Source organism: Echinops telfairi, unplaced genomic scaffold (genome assembly GCF_000313985.2).
Source record: "Echinops telfairi isolate 266 unplaced genomic scaffold, ASM31398v2 ScPeMD7_2573;HRSCAF=3158, whole genome shotgun sequence".
NCBI classification, from domain to species: domain Eukaryota; kingdom Metazoa; phylum Chordata; class Mammalia; order Afrosoricida; family Tenrecidae; genus Echinops; species Echinops telfairi.
Window position 1 is genome coordinate 9,358,846 of NW_022106471.1, and position 23,832 is coordinate 9,382,677.

Consider the following 23,832-nt stretch of genomic DNA (forward strand, 5'->3'; position numbering starts at 1 on the left):
GATGGCCGCTTGTTTACCTCAGGCCTTTTTTCTGAGGTGCTTTTAGGCTTCATACATTAAAGCCTAAAACCTCATTCTGAACATAAGGACAAACAAGCATTTGATAAAGCCACTGAACAACGACGTTAGTCAGGATTTTATATTAATGTTATCGAAATACAGCCAAGAGGATTAGGTTCTTCCTAATGGAAATAGACACTTGGACTTTTTAAAAATTATTTTAATTGTAGCAGAGCCTGTCTTAGAAAACTATACCAAAGATAAACATGGAACTAACCTCTTACCTATCTCATGCAGCTTTCTCATTAGTGACGTTGCACTTCCTGATACTTCTTATTTCCACTTGAGAAGGCAGAGACTTTTGTTTCAGTCCGGCTGGCTTGATTTTTATTGCATTTAAGAGTCATTTTTGATTTAAAAAGTAAAAGTATAATCTCTGAAAGTTCTTTTGAATTTCAAAATATTCGGGTTGGGTTAAGGACTGCTAGGAAATACCAGCTTTGAGTGATGCAGACATACATTTGTGACTCTGAGAGTCCCGAGTCCCAGGAAGCCGCATCCTCTCATGAGGTTGTATAAAGTGGCCTTTTCAGTGTGCACACCAGGATCCTCCCTGATGGCCAGCCAGAATAGCCATTGCGTAACTTGCACTTAGCTCTGCTTCAACCTTCTCTCAAAAAGGAGTGATGAAGACATTATACCAGGTTGTTGAGAAGTTGGAAAATTCGGTCCTGTTTTGATTGGTCCATTTCAGAAGTGTGTGACTTCTTATAATTTCTGAATAGTTAGGTCCACGTAGGAGGAAAGAGGGGGGTGGCTGTCTAGTGGCTAAGAGGTTAAAATGCTCAGTTGCTAACCAAAATGTCTGTGATTCCAACTCACCAGCTGCTCCTCGGGATAAAGATGTGGCAGACAGCTTCTGTGAAGATTAGATTGGAAACCCTATGGAGCTTCTGTCCTTCCACTCTGTCCTGTAAGGTTGCTGTGTATTAGAATGGACTCAGTGGCAGTGCTTTGATTTTGGCTTTTTGGTTAGAGGGAAAGATGAATAGATGAAGAAAATAAAATGATGTGTCTCATACACAAAAGATACTTACTAACGGCTGGTTTCCTTTGCTTATGCTCCTTCTGCAGGGTGCATATATTATATAATTTTATTAATTAAACTAATGTGAAAGAAATGGCATGGTGTTAATCACCCATGATTCTGGAATATTCACTCTATGAGTCCAATAATAGATTATTCTTCACTAGCTCTCACTCAAGCTTTTAAGAAAGCCCAGAGCCTAAAAGATTTTTTTTCTCCCTGCATTACTGAATATGCCACTTCACATCTTTTGTTAGAATGACACGCCAATCATCCCCTTACAGAAGGGTCACGGGAAGGAGATGGACCAGTCAGGGTGCAGTATAACGCCAATGAAACATACAACAGTCCTCTAGTTCTTTAATTCCTCCTGCCCAACACCCCAATTGTCATGACCCCAATTCTACCTTACAAATCAGGCTAGACCAGAGCATGCACACGGGTACAGATATGAGCTGGAAACACAGGGAAGCCAGGACAGATAAACCTCTCAGGACCAATATTGAGAGTAATCATACCAGGAGGGTAAGAGAAAAGTGGGGGGAGAAAGGGGTTACCAATCACAATGATCTACTTATAACCCCCTCCCACGGGGATGGACAACAGAAAAGTGGATAAGGGAGACATGTGTTAGTGCAAGGCATGAAAAAATAATAATAATTTATAATTTATCAAGGGTTCATGAGGGAGGGAAGGGAAAAAAATGAGGAGCCTGATACCAAGTAGAAAGTAGAATGTAGAAAGAAAGTAGAAAGAAAATGTTTTGAAAATGACGATGGTAACAAATGTACTAGTATGTGCTTGACACAATGGATGGATGGATGGATTGTGATAAGAGTGGTACAATCCGGGTGCCCCCTTACCCCTCCAAAAAAGAGTGGTACAGCCCCCAATAAAATGATTTTTTTTAAAAGGAATAAAATGTTCTAAAATAAAGAAGAATGACGCTCTATTGAAAAAAGAATCTTTTTTTCAGATTCATTTTTCCTAAGAAAATCTCTCTTCTTACAAAAGTAGGCCCATATAAGACTGTTTACTTATTCATTCCAGTAAAGGCGCCATCTATCAGCTCAGTGCATTTAAACACTTCAGCAGTAACTGGTTTGAGACGGACTCCCCCTCTTCTTATCATTTTTGAATCTCCTCAGTCTCAGACTTTATAAGGACACGCCGACTCTTGTCTCCTTGGCCTTTCCGTAGCCCATGTGCACGGTCGCTGGAGCCCTCTAAGCAGACCTCGAAAGGACGATCTGTTTTCTTTTCACCGGAACCTTTACGAGCCTAACAGAGCATGGCTGGACTTGTGCATTTAGATTGGCACATCAATCCACAGAAGAAGAACATTTGAGGGGGAAGTTCAGTGAGAAATTAACATACCATCCCACAACTATGGAAGCTGGGAAGCAATACCAAGGAAGCTAGGCAAAATAATAATAACAATAATAATAGTGGGCTACCTGGAATTTCTTCAGTCGTTTGCCCTGCTCCACAGAAGGGAACCCATCGATCATACTCTGCTCACTGAGACACGGTCTGAGGTCCCCAAGGCCTCTGCTCAGAAAGCTGGCATTTCCTGTCTCCCTCTTGCACTACTGGACGGGCACACATACGCCCCAAGGCAAAACCGTTTCTGAGTTTTTTGATTTCTAATCTTTGAAAGGGGGGAGAAGCCTCACGTGAACTGGATGGTGGTCTTTGGACTTTGAAGAAGGCAGCATTGTGATAAAAGAGGGTGTGATGACAGAAAGGTGCTCTTTGAAATCAGAAGGGATCTTTGAGAGTATTTCATTGTTTCCTCACTTAATAATTACACACACACACACACACACACACACACACACACACACACACACCCATGGGGGTGGGGGTGGGGGAGAGAGAGAGGATTCGAATCCAGCTCATCTATTTATGAGTTGAATGGCTTGAGTTTCCTCAGGTGTCAAATGGGGATACTGGCACCTGTCTTCTAGAGTTGTCGTGAAGGGTTAAGGTCCAGAAGGATTGCTGACACACAGGAAGTGCTTGACAAACATTATTGTCAGTAATAAATTCTCAAGGGTTCATGGGGGAGGGGAGAGCGGGAGGAGGGGGGGATGAGGAGCTGATACCAAGGGGTCAATTAGAAAGCAAATGTTTTGAGAATGATGATGGCAACATATATACAAATGTGCTTAACACAATGGATGCATGTATAAATTGTGATAAGAGTTGTCCGAGCCCCCAATAAAATGATTAAATAACAACAACAACATTATTGTCAGTACAGGAACCCCTTCTGATTCCAGTGCTTGCACCCTGCGCTGCACTAAGAACACAGCTGGCCAGAGGAATTCAAACATTTGTTTAAAATAGGAGATTCCAAAGGCAACAAATTGTGTGCACCATCAAATAATGTTTTATTCAAAAAGCGTGAAATGCGAGCAATACCCAAGCCTTTTTGGATGGAGTTAAATGTTCCACGTTTCTCAGTGAGTTTTAGCTGTTTTCAGATGCACACAGCTCAGCACAGAGAGCTGACACAAGGGACTGCGTTTCTGCAAGGCAGAAGCAGACGGAGATGGTTTACATCAGGACTTGCCGTTGGCCCCACGTGGCACGTCTTCCTCACTTGTGGGGTTCAGCGCCCTATCTTTAGTGCTTCAGTGATCGGGGTAGGAATGGCACACTTATTTATGCTTGGCTGGACTGAAAACAGAGAGAGTGGAAGAGGTGCAGGGAAGCGCCACTCCCTGCAAGACTTGCCTCTGGAGTTGATAGTTCAGGAGGAACCTGGAATGGCCAGGAATAACCTTTTCTGTCTTAAGAGTAGGCAAAAATGCAGCTGAGGTGAAGTGTGTTATTTGTAGGTTGCAATCACGCATGTTCTATGTCTGTCCCAGGAAGGATCTGACTGTGGTTCAATGAAGCACTGCCTTTTTTTCTCAGTCATCACAAAAAGCGGGGGTTCCCACTGACCTTGGGCGAGGGGGCGATTGATTTAGAGTGATGTTGCTTCGTTGGTTTGTTAGAGTGATCGAAGTTGCTCTCAAAAGCCAAAGTAGGAATCCGCCAACCCCCTTCCAGTGCCCACTTCTTGGGGCGGGGGTTGGAGGGAGCACTGTATTCAGCTGAGAGTAAAATGACAAAGGGTCGCCTTCTCCTTGTGGAGAGTCAAAGAATCAGCCTCTTGATACAAATATTTTGATTTTCCTCCAATCTTTCGCCACCAGAGATTGTCTAATTCTTTCAAGCTGGAAGAATCTAGTCTCGTATGCTTCCGCTTTCATTATGATCTCCATGAAGGGAAAGAGAGGGATTCCCATAGCTTCCCTTCCCTGCCCCCATCAGAGGATTGAGCATATTTATAGACCTAGAATTCCAATGCAGGGCCAAAAGCCATAGCGGCTTGTAATCCCATGGACATTAGAGAGAATTGCAGATTTTCTTTCTGTCTTTCATTCTTTCTGTGTTTTTTGTTTTGTTTTTTTCTGACTTTTTGGTAAACTTCATGGGAGGCTGGAAGAATAGGAACATCATATTTCTTTTTAAGTCATTGATAAGTTTCGATATCTTCCTTAGCACCGAGAACCATAAATCCTTGTCTAAAAGTATATCCACACCCAACAATGACTGAAGTTTTACAACACTAAACTCAAAGGGGTGCCCCAAGGGGCAGATATGCCGGTGCCGTCTCCCCATCCTGAAATTCAATCCCATTGCTTCTAAAGTTTAATGACTCATTTCAGGTCATCAGAGAACTTATCTTTTCCTTGTTTCTCCCACCGTGGCTTTTCCCTTTCTTGACTGAAGAATCCATTGTTCAATTTCCAAGAAAGGTGTGCTCCGTCCAGGCTTGTCCCCCTATCTCCAAGATGAAGCGTCAGCAGTGTCCCACTCTGTCTCGCTTTCTGTTCCAAAGACTTACACACGCACAGACTCTCCCACAGGAGCCTGCTCTAGGGCTTACTGCTTCATCTCTTCTCCCTTTCCTACCTGTTTCTATGTGAAGGATGAATTTCCAGAACCATGGTCTGACAAGGGCATCTCTATCAATGACACATTATCAAAAGCAGATGGCACTTGCATCAGAATAAACATCTATGCCTATCCCCATACCCTCACGTACATATTTCATAAATGACACATGCAGAATAAGAGTTTCTAATGCATGTGCATGTGTGCCTGTCAAGGATCATCTGAGAACATTGCATCTTCTTATGCCATTTGTACCTCATACCTGCCTATTCCTCCACTAAAACTTTCCAAACACACTGCTATTGAATCATTTCTGACCCAAAGCAACCCTACAGGACAGGCTAGAACTCACTCCCCTGTCGGTTTTTGAGACTGTAAATCTTTTTTTTTTATTATTCCTAAAAGTCATTTATTTGTTTGTTTGTTTCTTAATACTTTTATTGGGGGTTCTTACATCTCTTATCACAATCCATACATTCCTCCAGTGTGTCAAGCACATTTGCACATATGCCGCCATCATCGTTTTCAAAGCCTTCTCTTCCCACTTGAGCCCCTGATATCTGCTCCCCATTTCTTCCCCTCCCTCACCCACCCCACCCCTCACAAACCCTTGATAAGTTATAGATTATTTTTTCCATATCTTACATCGTCCTCCATCACCCCTCACCCACTTTTCCATTATTTGTCCCCCTGGGAGGGGGTTCTAGATTGATCCTTGTGATCAAGACTGTAATTCTTTATGTAAATAGAAAGCCTCATCTTCCTCCCACTCCCTGCCCACTAGAGGCATGGCTAGAGATTTCAAACTGCTGACCTTGCAGTTAGCAACCCAACTCCTAACCACTACACCACCATCCACATCCCTGAACTTGCCTGGCATTTTACTGTATCCTCATGCATGGTGGATCAGAAGCCACTGTTCATAAAAGAACAAACACAGGAACTCCAATCACATAAGTCTCTAGACTGTAGTCATTTTGCAGCCATTCATTATATTATCACATGGCTTGGAGCTCTTGTCTAGGAAAGTGGGCATTTGTTGCTTTGGTTTCCCAACCTTCATTTCAGTTTCTTCCCTAGTCTTCCAAGGTTCTGCCAGGTGGTTTTGTTGCTACCTTACTTTCTCATCTTTCTACCTCCACCATTAGCTCACAGCAGTGCACATAACCCAAATCACACCAGCAAAACTAGCTTCTGGGCCTTCTGCTGGCACTTATGGGAAAGAGATGCTGTCTCTTCCTATTGGACTTGCAGCAAGGAGACTATAAGCCGGGAGCTTCTGAGGACCACTAAGAAAACGGAGTCTCTTGAGAATGAAGCCAGGATGGGAGGTATAGAGCCAACGGTGGAAGAAAAGCATTGTCTTGACAGTATCTGCATCTTTGAGTACAGCCAACCCTTATCTTTCATTATGTATGCCAATACAGCCCCTTTAATTAAGCTTAAGCCAGTTTGAAATTAATTTTCTGGTATTTGCAACTTAATATATCCATTGTCTTTTTTGGCCTTCTTCCTGTCTTGTTGGTTTTTTTTTTTTTACTTAGTGTACAATAGTTCTTTCATTCTTTTACATTACATTTACATATTGAATTCCCTCATAACTGTGTTAGGGTGAGTTTCACTTCAATGTCACTGAATAGAGTGTTCAGCGATTTTGCTGTTGCCAACCATATTCTTCCACTGTGGGGCTTAGTAGTTAATGGAGAGGAAATTGTTTCCCAAATCCAGCAACGTTTTACCCTAGAGTCAGGTGCTGCCTGAGTCAGAGAATATCATAACTCATTATAGACCGATGACCTAGTTAAGAGCCTGACACCATGCTGCCGCCATCTGTCTGTCAGATTCCTAAATGCCACGATGGTCTTCTTAATTTATCTCTGGACTTTGTCAATCAGCTTATCACATGACATCTGCAAATGCGAATCCGATGACGTCCTCATTCCATACTGAGAATGGGATCGTCCTGGTGTAAAGCTAGTATGTGACTTTAGTGTCTCAGCTGTAATAAAAGCAACCGTGCACAGATGGTTGCAATGAATGACAACAAACAACAAAAGCAAAGTGGAAAAGCACAGCTATTGATTCAAAGGCACTGAAAAAGCTGCTTCTTGGCAATTGCCAAGCAAGGGAGAAAAGAATGACAACAATCACCACATGGACAGCCCCACCCCTGCTGACAGGGAAGAACACAGGGACCCCTTCTTGAGCACTTTCTACAGCACATTCAGGGAGCCCTGGCAGTGCATGGCTAAGTGCTAGTCTGCTAACCCAGAGGCCAGCAGTTCAAACCCAAGAATGTGTGGCAGTCTGCTTCTGTAAAGATTATAGTCTCAGAACACCCTGTGAGTCAGTGCTACCCTGTCCTAGAGTCACTGTGAGCTGCACCTGACTTCACAGGAACAGGTTTGGTTGGGGTTTTTTGGTTTGTTTTTGTTGTTAATGGAACATCCTACTAAAGAATAAAAATAACCGAATTAAAGGCGCCTCTGATGTTATGACCCTCGATGTCACTCAGAATGCAGACATACCCTCCACATCCTTCCCAAATGGCAATTCAGCTCCTTCCTTCCTTCATTTTTCTTCTTCTTCTTCCAAAACATATCCGTTTTAATTGTCAAGACCATTCCAGGGCAAGAGTCCATTTCCAATTATTTCTCTTTGGTTGTTATTCCTAAGTGGCCCAGCCAAGATAACCCTTCCAGTTTATTCTCAAATCAGCGCTTGAGCTCTCATACCCTCCTTGATTTGGCAAAGGCAGCAGGAGGTGATCCTGCTGGCTTTGCAGCAGCAAATCATTGCAAAGTCCAACAAACTAGTCAATCCTGATTGGATGGCACGGAGGGCTGCTGTTTCGTAATATCAACATCTCTGCAGGGACCGCACAGCTCTGCCCATGGAAGGAGCGCTCTTAGTTATGGGGTAGTCCCTTGTGCTGAGCGACAATCTCTCTCTAACTTTGGAGTGCCAGGATTTTATTTAGAATTTAGACACCATTCAATTCAACAACTTCATTTTGTAGCCAGTCATTTTCCTTCTAGAAATAGTACATCTGATCATCTCCTTTGTAATGTTTTATTTTCCGGTGTAATTCCTCCCCCACCAATATTATGACAGTATTTGACCTCTTCTAATCATATTTCGCCCCCTCTGGGATCAATATGCTCAGGTGCTCCTCCCCTTTCTTATTCTTGCCAAGGTTCTCTTCGAGGTTACCCTAATTTCCTTCCCTTTCCTCCGCTGGGGAAATGATACTTTTCCCTAATATTGTATCCCCTCAGTTTCAAGCATATGCTAGATATTTCCAGGTGCAAAGGAAACGAAACAAAGCCGCCCTTCTCAGTGTTTCATGCTCTTAACCGTTATAGGCTCCCTGGCACAACAAGACTGACTATAAATGGCCTGGCCAAGTTTCCATCAAGGCCACATTTTCTCCAAATAAATTCTTCATACGTTAGGTCATCAAGCCTGTCAATAGCAGAGAATTGTGCAGGTAGAAGGCACTTTAGAGGTTACTTCGACCAATGCTGCATTTCAGTGGTGCTGACATGTGTTCACTATCATGTGTTTATACTTTCAAAACTACATTCATAAACAGGATCTTATTTTGTCGTCGCAGCCACCCTGGGAGGAAAGCGGGAACTGTGCTCGTTTCCTCCTGGTTGCAGGGGCAGCTCGGTGCCTCCTTGCTGTTATAACTGGTTCTGGTAGAGGTAGGGCTTGAGCCCCAAGTCTTGACGTTCAGGCAGCTATTCTTCACCACTCAATCGCCTCTCATTCCCCAAGACAGCATAGACCCCACCCCCAGGCTTTCCATCCCGCCCTTCTCTTTTCCTAAACCCCATTCTGAAATCAGCAAGTACACTAGCGATGTTGGAAGCAATTGATGTTGTATGTCCGCCTGTCCTCTTTCTCCCACCCACGCTCCTTTTGGAAAGCAAGTGAGTAATCGGACAAACGCTGGAAGAAAGGGAAAAACAGAATCAGCCCGGCCCCCACCATGGAAAGTTGTGCCACAGAAAATGAAAATAGATCGTCTGGTGTGGGAAAGGAACTGACCTACCATACCCAGAAGGAAGCTGAAGCAAAAGAAGGAGGAGGAACGGAGTGGAGCACACCAAGCTCAGAGGACAATAGCCTGGCTCGGAGGGCCCAATGTACAGAAAGGACCATATAGCCTGCCCCACTGCAAGATGCGACATCCTGCACTGACCCATGGCCCTACACAGACAGCACTGGAGACACAGTGTGGGATGTGTGACTGAGCTGACCCCATCACACTGAGGCAAAACACTGGGGGCGTGCAATCGAGCGGTGGGGGAAGCAAGCAAGGAGGTCCCGAGGGACTATAAAGGATGGACATTGGGGCCAGGACGTGGCACCCCATCAGACTCGTCCAGAAAACACTCCTAAAGGTCAACAAACTGACCTTAAACTATGAACAGGCTTTTTGTTTGTTTGTTTTGGTTTTTCTTTTTTTTCTCTTCTTTTAAATTTTGTATGTCAGTGGCAAAAAAAAAAAGGGAAAAACTTGTTTTCAGTAATTAATTCGTTGTGAGAAACCTGCGGGACTCTCCCTGTAAAACCTGGACATGCTCTCCCTCCCTGTCTCCTTTGCTTTAGTGTCGTTCGCTGACCCCCACAAATGCAACAACTTGAAGAACGAGAGAGGACGCAATGGTTTCATCGACACAGTGAACCTAGACACCACTGCCATCGAGGTGATTTCGATGCACAATGACCCAGTATTGGACTTCGAAGACTGTCAACTCTTACAAAAGCAGAGTCTCATCTCTCTCCCTTGGAATAGCTGGGGAGTTTGAACTACTGACCTTGAGGTTAGCGGCCCAATGACTACCTAACTCACAGGACCAAGAAAGACTCCAAAGAGATATCAAGGAGCCCTGAAAATGAGAATCCAATTAGTGTAAGGACTAATTCGTCACTCGGATATAACAGTTGGCGTCAAAAGTTTCCCAAGTTCTTTTCCTTAATTTGGATGGGGACGGTCAAAGAGGCGTTTTGTTCTTGATCAAAGTAATGCTCAGTGTGCTCTAAGCAAAGCATACTTGGTCCTCTTAACTGGGGCCTGGCAGGCCTGAAATACGTCCAGGACTTGGCTTAGTTTGGGCTTTAACTCCAGGCCTCTGTGTACTTGGAAAAACATACTTTATTGGGGATGGTTTGGGATTTACCCCTGAAATCAAGTTGTTCTACAACTTAATGATCTAAACCCTTGCACATATAGTATAGCTGATATCATTTTACGATTTAAAAATTATATTTTTGCCAATGCAACTTTCAGACTTTGTACTGGGAGTCTTCTCTTGAGTTCACTGTTGACCCTTGAATATGTAAAGTGTTTGTGTTAAGATTTTCAAAATTTGTTTTTCAATAGTCAGAAGGTATGAAATTTCCCCAACCCCTTGCTTCATGTGCTAGCTACTCACTAGGACCTTAGGATAAGACATTAGAGAGTTAGGTGAAGCCAGTCATAGGGGGAAATATATAAAACAGATGTAACATAGAAATAATCCAAAATAACAATGTGGATGCTAGAGGAATTCAAGAAAGTGAGTCAAGGAATGGCAAATGTCTAAAATATATTAGTACATGTAGACATGATACCAAATTTGCAGTCCATAAGGAAAAGCCTCTGATATTAAGGTCAATGTCCCCTTGGTTTTCTTGAGAAATTATGGTGTTGTGTAACTTTTCGTGCTTACAGAGTTGTAAACATAGCAGACTCAGCCAAGAGATTTCTGGATTCTTCAAGCAACAGGTAAATGTACCTTGAGGTAACAGTTGGTCAATGTCCCCATTATTTGAGGGATCGGTTCAACCAGTTTGAATTTTTCTGGGAGGTCAAATAAAAAAGGGACAAGATCAGTTTTAGATTCTGGTAAAACGCGAAGCATAGGCTGTGGAGTCAGCAGATGTGGTTTGGACTCCGGGCTGCATCTGATTAGCTGAACCAACTAGGTAAGTCATTAGCCTCTTCTCGAAGACTCAGTTTTCTTTGAATTAAAACAAGTCTAATAATAATGGCGAGTTTAGAACTCAAATAAGCTAATGTATACTAAAGATGTATATAAATTCTAAAGTGTTAGATGTTATTTTTATTATTCTCCAATGCTGGTTACAAATCAAAAGGAGAAACAAAACAGTGTGCCCTACAATGTCTTGGGGAGGGAGAGGTGGCAGTGAATGTTACTGTACTCATCACCCAAAGCGATTATAGCTTTACCCTTCTTTATTTAATGTCTGTAGACTCTTAAACTCATGTTTAAAATTGAGAAAAGCAATGGATGTTTTAAGTTTGGCCACCCGTAACTTAAGGGAGCAATTTATGAATTATGGCCATAGCTGTTGGGAATTTAAATCCCACTGGACACAGTTGGGGAACCATATTTTGTTTTGCTTTCCCCCAGCTTTTTGGCTTTTACAGTAATGTGGTTTCTGTCCGCTCTTTCAACAAAACAATGGCTTGTGTTCCTCTGTGTTGACAAACCACTAGAAAACATACACAATGGATTCCACACAATTCATGAACCCCTACTGGGAATTTCCCAGCCACACTGTCTCATAGGATTATGGCTGGTGTGCCAGAGACATGAGCTAACCCTCAGCTTCATTCATACAAAACAAAGAATCAACTAGAGTAAGTCAAAGGAAGGTTTTCACTGATAAACTTCAATGGTAGCACCGACCACTTTTGAAATGTTGCAAATTCTAGGAAGACTATGGCAACTCAGTCAGCAAACTATTTGTGAATTATGTAAGTTCATCTCTCAGTAGTTGGTAGACAAGGAACCAAGATGAGTAATTTTGAGGACTCCGTCTAAATATTACTTTACTCTGTGTCTTCAATGATAGCGTTTACTCTTACCTAGCATTTACTAGAAGGGCCCCTGCTGGTGTAACAGGGTGCACTTGGGCTAACCTGTGACTGACGGAAAGATTAGAAGCTCAAACCCACCAGCTGCCGGGCAGGAGAAAAATGAGGCGATCTGCTCCTATAAAGATTTAAAAACTTCAAAACTCACTGCCATCGAATCGACTCTGGCTCAGAGCGACCCTATAGGACAGAGTAGAACTGCCTTGCAGTTAGTTGCCATACAGTGGCTTTCTCAAACCTTATCTTTTTCCCCTCAAAATTGATGAGGGTGTCAACCCGCTGACCTTCCAGTTAGCAGCCCAATATATAATACGGTGCCACCAGGTTCCATCAAGTAATTATTCGAGAAGAGTAAAAACTATCATTAAAGGCACAGAGTAAAGTAAGATTTAGAACTTCAGAACCCACATGGACAGTTGTAGTCGATCCAATAGGGTTGCTATGAGTTAGAATCAACTGGATGACAGCAAGTTTGGTTGGGTTTTGGGGTATTGTTTTGTTTTGTTTTGAGGTTGGAATATTTACCGGAAGATAAATATTACCTTACGACATGAAACTTGTAGAATGAGTGACCACAGTGAAAAGTTTAGAATAAAATATTCATAAAAGCATACTCCAGGACAGCTTTATAACGTGCTTCTTGAAAAGGGTTGCTTTTTGAAAAGGTTGCCAGCTTCATTTAAAGAGTTTTGATTCTTAATAGTAACCAGATAATTTCTTCTTTCCTCTATTTCAACTCAAGGGTCGTCAGGGTAATAAGGTATTTCTCCATCGGTGTGGTTCTTCTAGATGGTCATTTTAAAGATAATTTTCTACTATGTAGAGACTTACTGCATTGGGCAAATCTGCTGCAAAATACTCTTTAAATGGATTAGAGAGCGAAGATGCCAGTTGGAAGACTAAGGTGCTCCGGACCCAAGTCATGGTACCTTCAGTGACATGTGCATGTGAAAGTTGGGTAAAGAATAAGTCAAGTATTATGATAAAAGGTGCAAAGATCCAGGATTAGAAAATGAAACTGGAAGAACATGCTCAGCATATCTCAAGTTGAAAGAGCTGAACAAAAAAAACTCAAGCCTTTGATTGAAATACTGAAAGAGTCTCTGGGAAATATATCGACTGCTGCAGGAAGCATCAAAAGAAGATGAAACACTGAAAGCACTTACTCATCTATGACAAGAAATTTGGAAGACAGCTACATAGCCAACCAACTGGAAGAGATCTGAATTGGTGCTTATTCCAAAGAAAAGTGATACAACAGAATGCAGGAATTATAGAACAACATCATCAATATTGCATGCAAGTAAAACTTTGCTGAAGGTAATTCAGTAGAGATTGCAGCAACACATCAATAAGGAGCTATAGAAAATTCAAGCTGGGTTCAGAATAGGACATGGAACAAGGGATATCATTGCTGATGTCAGATGGATCTTAGCGGGGAGCAAAGAGAATCAGAATGCTGTCTACTTGTTTTGCTGACTCTATAAAGGCATTCAACTGGATCATAACAAACTCTGAATCAAAATGAGAAGAATGGGAATACCAGAACACTACATGGTGCTCGTGTAGAACCTGAACTTGGATCGAGGCAGTTAATTGACCAGAACAAGAGAATATTGCCTGGTTTCAAATCAGGAAATGTGTGTGTCAAGGTTGTATCCTTTCACCATACTTTCAGTCTGTATGCTGAGCAAATAATCTGAAAAGCTGGACGATCTGAGAAAGAACACGACATCAGGATTCGGGGAGGGCTGATGAACACCTGGACTATACAGATGACACAACCTTACTTGATGAAAGGCAGGAGGACTTGGAGCACTTGCTGACGAGGATCAACTATTTCAAATTTCAGTATGAATTTCAGCTCGTCGTAAAGAAAACCAACATCCTTACAATGGGACCAATAGCTACATCATGATACATGGAGCAAGGTTCCAAGTGGCCAAGATTTCATCGTGCTTGGAACCACTATGAACAATGCTCCAGGGACCCTAACAGCAGCATCACTGTCCCGCGGTAGGGTCACCCCAGTAATCCACTCTGAACGAAATAGATGGTCATGGATATAGATAAGGGATATGTATAACTAAAGAGCAGAAGTGGTAGTCATTGGAAAGCTGCAACTAATTCAAGACCTCAATGATACTGGTAACAAAGGTGTCTTCCAGAAAATTGAGGATCTGTTTATGCATGGTTATAGTGGGTGCTGTGCAAAGATTGCCAGGCATTGCCTACTAGTCAGGTGAATACCCAGTTAAATTTTCAGTAAACTCTAGTTATGTGTTATTTTGTAAATACCAAATTACTAACCCTAGTCCCTTTTGTATTAGTAATTAGCCCTTAGCTACACATGCACACACACACAAGTGAACATGCAGATACTCAAGGTTCATTTTCTGGTCAGATCTAAAGGAAAACGCAATTTATATTTTAGGGTCAATTTGGAACATCGAGGAGATGTTCATGGCCTACCAGTTTGCTGTGGTCCATACCTGGAAAATCCCTGGTTAGACAGTTGACTTGGGTTTTTGGTTAAGCTTCTCAAGACACTGGATCACCTTTCCTGTGTGGTGCTTTGCTGATGAAGGGGCATCCTGGCTTTGTGCCCTACCCAATTGGCCTGGTTCTCTAAATTCCCAGAGTCCCCCTTGTCTGGGAGGGAGGATCCTCTAAGGTAGCTGCCTCCTAGGTGCCACCAGTATGTGATGTCACAATGGGAGGCCTTGAGCGAGACAGGCTGGAAGGAGTTCAGAAGACCAGCATGCAGGCCACCTCTACCTCAGACAGTTGTTTGCCAACAGGCAAGTTACCTCATTTCTAAGCTCAGATTTCTCCCCTATACGGTGGAAATAATAATGCCAATCAGATCATTTTCTTGTGAAAATCAAATGGCATAATGCCATGACAAAGATCGTGAAGTATAAATTTATAAAAGTGTTATTGTTGCAGAGAGATAATGCCAACATCTGAGCTGCTCTGTTTAAAACTCATGATTATTGACATTAGAATTACTATGCTGTCCACACAGGGAAGAACCACGCCAGCCTGGGTGATCATGAGGTGTCGACAGGAATAGGTTTCAGAAATTCAAAATCAATCAAATGGACATGCAGGAGCGTAGACAAAGTGGAGACCCAAAGCCCACCTGTAAGATAATTGGACAGTCCTTCACAGAAGGGCCACATGGATGGGATGATATAGCCAGGGTACAGTATAGCACTTATGAAACACATAACTATACTTCAGTTCTTTAATATTTCCTCCCCTTACTATTATGGTCTTAGTTTTGCCTCATTAATCTCGTGAGGCCTGTGTATGTTCATTTGCATATGTAAGATAGTTTGATGTATGAAATCCAAGATAGATAAACCCTTCAGAAAGAGCAAGCAGTGATGGCTGCGTGCCGCCCCTCCAGGGGGACGACTAACAGAATTGTAGTTGAATGGATACAGTCGATGGTGTAAGATACAGCAAAAGAACAACAACAATAATAATATATAATATAATAAGGGTTCCTGCGGGGTAGGGTGGTGGAGGGAGGGCATTAAGGAGAACTGATATCAAAGAGTTCAAGAAGAAAGAAAATGTTTTGAAATGGATGGTGGCAGCAACTGTACAATTAGGCTTGATCTCATTGAATTATGGATTGTTACAAAATCTGTAAGAGCTCCCAATAAAATGATTTTAAAAAAAGAAGAAGAATTACTATGCTGGGAAAGAACGACTCAAAAGAAAGATTCAAACTCTGGGCCATTCAGTCGATTCAGACTCATTGTGAACTGACTCATAACACTGCCCCTGTGAGTTTCCGAGACTGTCATTCTTATTCTTTTTTTCTTCCCCCCACAGGCAAAAATATGGACCGCTTCGTGCCAAGGGCCATGCTAATCTTCTCTGTCTCATTCCAATTTTAATATGTGTACTGCCGAAGTGAGCACTGTGATTCTTGAAAGGAGTAGCAAGCCTTCTCGTTCTCCCAAGCAGCAGTAGGTGGTTCTGAATGTGCCCTTCGTTAGCAGGCCACTGCACCAGCCACTGTGCCACCAGGGCTCCTGAGAACCTTCGAGCGTTGTGATTGCTGGGTGCCGCTGAGTCAATTCTGACAGCAGCTCAATGCACAAGAGAAGGAAACACTGCCAGGCCTGCGCCATCCTCACACTTGTTCTCATATTTGAGCCCATCATCGCGGCTACTGTGTCAGTCCATCTCATGGAGGGTCGTCCTCTTTGGGGCTGCCCCTCTGCTGTACCAGGCAAGATGTCCTTCCCCAGGGGCTGGTCTCTCCCATGTGTGTTCCTGGTTGCCCATCCTGAAGCTCAGCAGGAGGAGCACGTCTCAATGGTCCTCAATCCCATTTTGCTCTGTGTCAAGACTTGGAGATGAGAACTTACAGCAATTCTAAACATTAGAAATGAACATATTTTTTTTTACCACCATCCCACTCAAGATTAGGAGTTTCTGGTAGGACAGAGGCTGAAGAATGTGAAGAATTCTTCCCTCCACCCAGTGAGGAATGTGTCTTGCTGGGGCGCTTAGCCGGAATGTACGGTTGGCCAGATAACGCCCAGTGCTCCAGGCTCGGCAGTTGTCTGCTTGCTGTGTGGGAGGGAGCTCTCTGGTAGAACCAGGCCTTGCCAATCCCCCCAGAGGCTGCGAGGAGGCTGACAGTGGAGGCTAGAGTCGGTGGAACAAGACTAATCTTTGCGCCGAAGTGGTAGAGATGAGCAGAGAGATATTTGATGAAATGGGAAAAACAGCGTTTTAAGTCTTTTAGGGAACCCGTGGTCTTAAAAATCAGCAGACAAGGACTTGAACTCTGTCACTTACTAGTAACCTACTTGGTCTGGTCTAGACCCTCTGGGAACTTGGGATTCTCCATCAAGTAAATGCAGAAAAGTAAACATCTACCTCTATGGTTGTTAGGAGGATTGAATGATGTGTATATATTCTACAAGTATATAAAACATTTAGGAGAGCGCCTCTCCATAATTATGGGCTCTAACGTCTGTTTGTACTTGACTAACTTTTAAAGAGCCCCTGGGTGGCACAGACGAGTCCATGCTCTTCAACCAGCCCACAGGCTGGCCTTTCCGACCCAGCTAGAGGTACTTCCGAAGCCGGATTTGGTTATCAGCTCATGAAAGGTCACTGCCTTGCCGGTCCTGCGGCGCAGTTCTACTCTGTGCACACGGGGTCACAGTGGGACGTCAGCTACAACAGCGACGACTTGTCAGCAGACTCCAGACTGGCATTTATTTAAACGGTTGCAGTATATGATGTGTTTTAACCCTTCTTTTTAAAACCTCTTTTGGGTTGCATCCAGCAATCGTGTGAACGTGAGTGCCCTGGGGATGGTTTGCAGATAGGTTCACTTTTAGAACAACTACCAGAATGTCAGCGTTGGCAGTCACCATGGACTTTTGTCTTAGTCCTTGTCCACAGCCTGCCCCTATTTCCTATTTTCCAGGGGGCAAGGTTGCCTTCTCTGACTTCATTGACTAAATTAAACCAGTATTCCAGGTACCATTGGGGTTTAAAAGAAGCTATTTTCAGAGGTCAAAGAGTGGGTCAAAGGCTTCATCTTATTCGACAGATAAAGGAGCCCTAAGGGTACCTAGGCTGCCTAGTTGGCACTTTTATGGTCAGCCCCAAGTTTAACCTGTTTGGGGGAAACTCTGTCCTGTCTCAGATTACTCTGCCTTTCTGACGCCCCATCATGGAGCTAATGGTTAGGATGGCAAGATAGGACTCTTCTCCAGCCAGCCTCGCCTCCCATTTCTCTTCGCACATTTTATGCGCAGCAGTACCGAAATACTTGTAAATTCCTGAATCATCCATTATTTTCGCCACCACTATGCCTTTACTCATGATGTTTCATTTACCTGAAGTATCTTTACACACCTTTCACCGTCTTCTTTGGTTAACTCCTTATTCTGCAACACTAGAGTTTAAGTCATTATAATACAATCCTTCTTCCATAGTCCCACAGCATCAACTGCACGTGACTGACCACATTGTGTTACATCTATGTATGGGGCTCTTTCCCTTGTGAGATCATAAACTTGACGAAGTCAATGCCTGGCATGGCGAATGATCAGTTGAGATAAATGAACTGCAGTTATTATGCAGATGTTCAAAACTCATCGATGGACCTTGAATTCCAGAATGATAGGCTCAATCTGACAGCTTACTCAATCTGACAGCTTACTCACTCCAGTAGACTTCATGTCAAGCTTACCAAAAGGTGGGCCAGAGGCAGGAATGGGGACCATCATTAGACACCCCTTTCAGAATTTGGCAGGAGACCTGGTAGCGTAGTGGTTATAAGCCAGGTTGCAATCCTCAAGGGTAGGAGTTTGAAATCACCAGCAGCTTCATGGGAGAAAGAGGAGACTTTTTCTACTCTCAGAAAGAGTTATAGCCTTAGAAACTCAAAGGGACAGTTGTACCCTACTCTAAAGGATCACTGTGAATCAGCCTGGACTCAATGGCAGGGAGAGTTTGTGTGCTTGTTTTGTTTTTGAGACTTTAAATAAGGTAGAACCAGAGGAAAGAAGGTGGAAACTGGTAGAACTTTATAAAATGACGGATACTTGTGATCATTGGGATTTGTGTCAACGCGGCTGGATCAAGTGGAGGCTTCCCCCAGGATGTGGCCTTGAAAGTTATCAAATCCATCATGGGATCTGCTGTGTGCAGCAAAGCAGTTGTGGGGTGATTAGGATGGAGTGCAACCCCCTTACTTCAGTCACAGCTCTGATGCAGTTTCCCCAGAGATGTGGCTGGCTTCCTGTATAAATTAACACGGGGGTGGGGGTGGAAGCTAAAGTGCTTCTGGCTGGTCTGGATTCTGCACTTGGCTCATCAACCTTTAATTTGGGGAACTTGAGCCAAGGACTCATCATATTGCTTGCTGACCTAGAGAGTTATTTGTAGCCTGCCACTTGACCTGCACATGACATGCTGACCACCTGCATCCACCAGTCTGTGGTCCTACTGCTTTGCCTTCTTGCTTCCTGATTGGTCTTCTTATTTCCAGGTTCATCAGTCCCCACAGCTACATGAGTCAGGCGAGCCACCAGCTTTGCAACTGACCAACAGACTATAGCCATACTGGATTTGACTACCTCTAAATTTGCATGAGTAATTTTCTTTTTTTATTAGAATACTTTTCTTATGTAAATGTTTCCCTCAACCAGTGAATATATATTCTGGTTTTGTTTCTCTAGTGAGCCCAGTGAAGTACAATACTCTTTATACATTTTATTTAGGCAAACATCACAGTTTGGCTTTCTTGAACAGCAAAAACAATCAAAATAATGATGATTTATTAACAATTGATGTATGGTATTCTACTAGGTGCTTTCTATGTATGCATATTGACAAGTTCATCAACTTTTCACTCTTCAGAATGAGATATCTTGGAGTTAAGCGCAGGGAGCATATCTTTGGTTACTGTGGCTATTACCATTAGAAAAGGACTTTATAATGAGTTTGATGTGTTAGAATCTCTACATCAAGGTCAAAGATGCATCAATAAAGCTGGACACTTGTAATAAACTAGGCTTCTCTACTACAAAACTTCTAACTCAATATATGTGTTTCTTATAGTTAAACAAAAATACATTGAACTCAACAACAGATCTATTAATTTATTAAAGATTCATAAGAGTGTATGCTAAGGTGTGAGGGGAATCTTTCTTATAGGAGAAACAATTTTGAGCAGTTAAGAGTACAGTCATATGGTTCTGAATCTGAAATCTAGCATGGACTGGACATACAGGCCAATGCAACAAGATGGAGAACTCAGAGGGAAATCCGTCAACCTATGGACAGTCGGTTTTTGACAAAGGACCCAAATCCATCAAATGGTGAAGAAATAGTCTTTTTAATAAATGGTGCTCTCAAAACTAGATATCCATTCGCAGAAAAATGAAACCGGCTCCACCCTGTGTACAATGCACCAACACACGCTTAAGATGGATCAAAGCCCTAAATGTAAAACCTGAAACTGTAAAGTTACAGAGGGACAAATAGTGGCAAATCTAAGGGCCCTAAGGAAATCGTCTATGCAACATGACTAAAAGTGCACAACCAGCAGAAGATAAATTAGACCACTGGGGCCTCTTAAAACTTAAATACTTAGATGCACATCAAGAGACTTCTCCAAAAGAGTACAAAGAGAGCTTAGAGAATGGTAAAAAATGTTTGGCTACGACATATCTGGCAAGGGACTTACAGAAAACTCACACTTCAACAACCAAGTGACAAACACTCAATTGAAAAATGGCCAAAGGGCACGAACAGGCATGTCATCAAAGAGATGTTCCCGCAACCAGCACACACACTAAGAAATGCTCACGTCCGCTCACCGTCCTAGTTGTAAGGTGCTATTGAGTCCGTTCCCACTCACAGCGACTTTCTGCGTAACAGAATGAAGTCCAGAAGTACAGCCCGGTCCTGCGCCAACCTCACAGGGTTGCTCGGTTCAAGCCCAAAATTGCAGCCACGGTATCCATCTTGTTGAGGGGCTTCCTCTTTTTTACCGCCCCTTGACTTCACCAAGCATGAGAGACTGGTCTCTCCCGACATCATGTCCAAAACAGCCGAGATAAAGTATCACCACCCTTGCTTCCAAGAAGCATCCTGACCTTCCTTATTCTAAGACAGGTTTGCTTGCTTTTTGACAGTCCCTGGTTCTTTCAACAACATTCTTCATCAGCACCACAATCCAGATTCTTTGATCACCAGCATCCATTCTTCTTTGGTCTTCCTTATTCAATCATCTCACAATATTCTCATGAATATAAGGCAACTGAAAATACCATGGCTTGAGTTAGGCACACCTTAGTCCTCAAAGTAACATCCTGGCTTTTCAGCCTTTTAAAGAGGTATTGTGCAGCAAAGGTACCCAATGCCGCACGTCTTTTGATCTCTTGACTGCTGCTTCTGTGAGCATTGATTGTGGATCCAAGGAAGTCGAAACTTTGGACGATTTCAACCTGTTCTCTGTTTATCATGATATAACCAGTTGGTCCAGTTGTGAGGATTTGGGTCTTTGCATTGAGTTGTCATCCACACTGAAGGCTGCGATCCTTGCTCTTCATCAGCAAGTGTTTCAAGTGCGCCTCACTTTCAACAGGTAAGGCTGTGTCATCCCATATCTTGGGCTGTTAATAAGCCATCCTCCAAGCCCGATGTCACATTCTTCTTCTTAGGATCTAGCTTCTCTAATGATTTGCTCAGAATACAGAGTGAATAAGTGTGGTGAAAGGATATGACTCTGACACTCATCTTTTCTGATTTTAAACCAGTCAGTATTCTCTCGGCAGGACTGGCTCTTGAAATATGTACGGGTTCCACATCAGCATAATCTCATGTTCTGGAATTCCCATTCTTCTCAAGGCTATCCATAGTTGGTTTTTTTTAAAGAAATCATTTTATTGCGGGGGAGGAGTGGTGGTGTCTTACAACTCTTACAACAATCCGTACATCAATTGTATCAAAAACATTTGTACATATGTTGCCATCATCATTTTCAAGCATTTTCTTTGTACTTGAGCCCTTGGTATCAGCTCCTCTTTTTCCCCTCTGTCCCCCACTTCCCACCCTTATGAACCCTTGATAAATTATAAATTATTATTATTTTCATATATTACACCATCCACTGTCTCCCTTCACCCATATTTTTGTCGTTCATTCTCCCTGTGATCAGGTCCCTCTTTCTCCCATTTCTCCCTCTACCTTCCCCCTACCCTCATGGTATCACTACTCCCATTACTATTTCTGAGAGGTTTATCTGACCTGGATTCCATGTGTCAAGAGCTCTTATCTGTATCAGTGTACATGCTCAGGTCTAGCCAGGTTTGTAAGGTAGAACTGGGATAACGATAGTGGGAGTGGGGGGAGGAAGCATTAAAGAACTAGAGGGATGTTCTGTTTCATTGGTGCTATACTGCACCCTGGCTGACTTGTCCATTCCATGTGACCCTTCTGTGAGAGGATGTCCAATTGTCTAGAGTGGGCTTTGGGTCTCCACTCTGCCCCCCCTCATTTGCATGATGGTTTGGGTTCTTCTGATGCCTGATACCTGATCCTGTCAACACCTTGTGATCACACAGGCTGGTGTGCTTCTTCCATGACGACTTTGTTGCTTCCCTGCTAGATGGCCACTTGTTTAGCTTCAAGCCTTTAAGACCCGAGATGCTAAATCTTCCCATAGCCGGGCACACAATGTTAAAAAGTAATAAAGAATCTGTGATATGTCTCATAATAAAGATTAACTTGGAGGCTATTATGCTGTGTGAAACAAGTTAATCATTAAAAGACAAATATGAGATCACTATTATAAAAAGCGAGCCTGTCAATCAGGTCACAGCCTAATGATGCCTGTTTGGGGGTGTGGCCTTCTTTTAAGCAGGGTCAAGTGGGCACCTCCCTCTCTCTCTGCCCTTTGATTTCCTGCTTGCTGGGATGCTGCCACTGACTCTGAGAGCTGCTGATGCCCTGCCACGTTCACACTGACCTTGGATCCAGAAGACTTAGCACCTACCAGCCTGTGATCTTCCATATTCTGCATCAGTGCACATGGCTGTGAGTCTGAAGAAGGACTTATGAACCAGTATTGAACTTATGGACTTAGTTAGACTAGGCTGGGATGCCTTCTTCATATGTAATTACTCCTTGATATAAAGCTCTTTTTTATATAGAGAGATGAGTGTCAATGGATTTGTTTCTCTATTCAAGTCAGCCTAACATAGCATCAAATGGGAGTGGGGAGTGGGGAGAGGAAGGATTATATGAACAGGTGTGGGAATAGCATAGAGAAAGAAATATATCCACATGCATGTGTTGGTTTGACAGAGGATATTTCTACATACATGTTTGTGTGTGTTGCCATGTATAATGAAGAGCACACGGTGAGCGTAGCCAGAAATTTTTTTATTCATAATGAAACACCCCACAGGACGGAATGGCAGAACCTGAGAGCTAGGGGCCTAAGGAACTAGTGTAGGGGCAACAGCCGACCTCCATCTGCCTACATAAGGGGAAGGAGAATCTCACTCTACACCGCCCGGGCTCATTGCCACGGGCAGAGGTCAGACACGTCTCCAACTTCCAACTTATTTGCTCAGCTCTGGCACCAAACTGTCTCTCTGATGGCACGCTCCTTCTTGCCTGGGTTCGGTAATCTGTCACAATGATCACACAGAACTCACAGACAATACTCGTGGTGATGGGGGTTCAGTAGGGTAGTTCATAAATTACCACAAGTCAGGATTAGAAAACATTTAGGATAGTCTCCTCTTGTTCATAGTAGTATACCTTCTTAGCATCGTCCCAGAAGCCGCATCTCTCAGCCACATGACCCCTTAGCCTCTACCTTGTGTGGTGGGTCAGGAAGCCCACCACACCCATGATTTCCATGTTGGGGTCTTATGGCCTCTGCTTCCTATGCCACTTCAGGAAGGGGGTCTCACACTGTCTGCGCTGCTGGGTTTTCTTTCTGGGTGGTCAAGGAATTTCCTATGATTGCTTCTGAGATTATTCCTTTTTATACCTGGTAGAATGGCAAACCTGACCAATCCCCAAATTAGAATCTTCCATGCCATATATGCATACTACTGCCCAGGCACTGGGTGAGAGTTATAAAAATGATGGGTCGAAAAGCCGTAGGAAGCAATTTCACTTCATCTCAGGACCATAATGTTGGGGGAATATCTAGGTCACTTTGTATATGTGTTAGTCTGGGTAGATTAGAGAAACAAATCAATAGACATTCATAGGTATATAAGAGAGAGCTTTATATAAAGGGTAATTGTACATTAAGAAAGCATCTCAACCCACTCCAGTCCAAGCCCATAAGTCCGATACCAATCTATGAAATCCTCTTCAG

At 43.1% G+C, this 23,832-nt stretch overlaps 1 protein-coding gene and 1 pseudogene across 4 annotated transcripts in view; both read right to left on the reverse strand.

Annotated features, from left to right (window-relative positions):
* EHBP1 (EH domain binding protein 1) overlaps nucleotides 1-23,832 on the reverse strand; it is a 421,355-nt gene that overhangs the window by 377,586 nt on the left and 19,937 nt on the right. The gene's annotated exons all lie outside the window — the stretch shown is intronic.
* LOC115870918 lies at nucleotides 15,788-15,874 on the reverse strand (annotated as a pseudogene).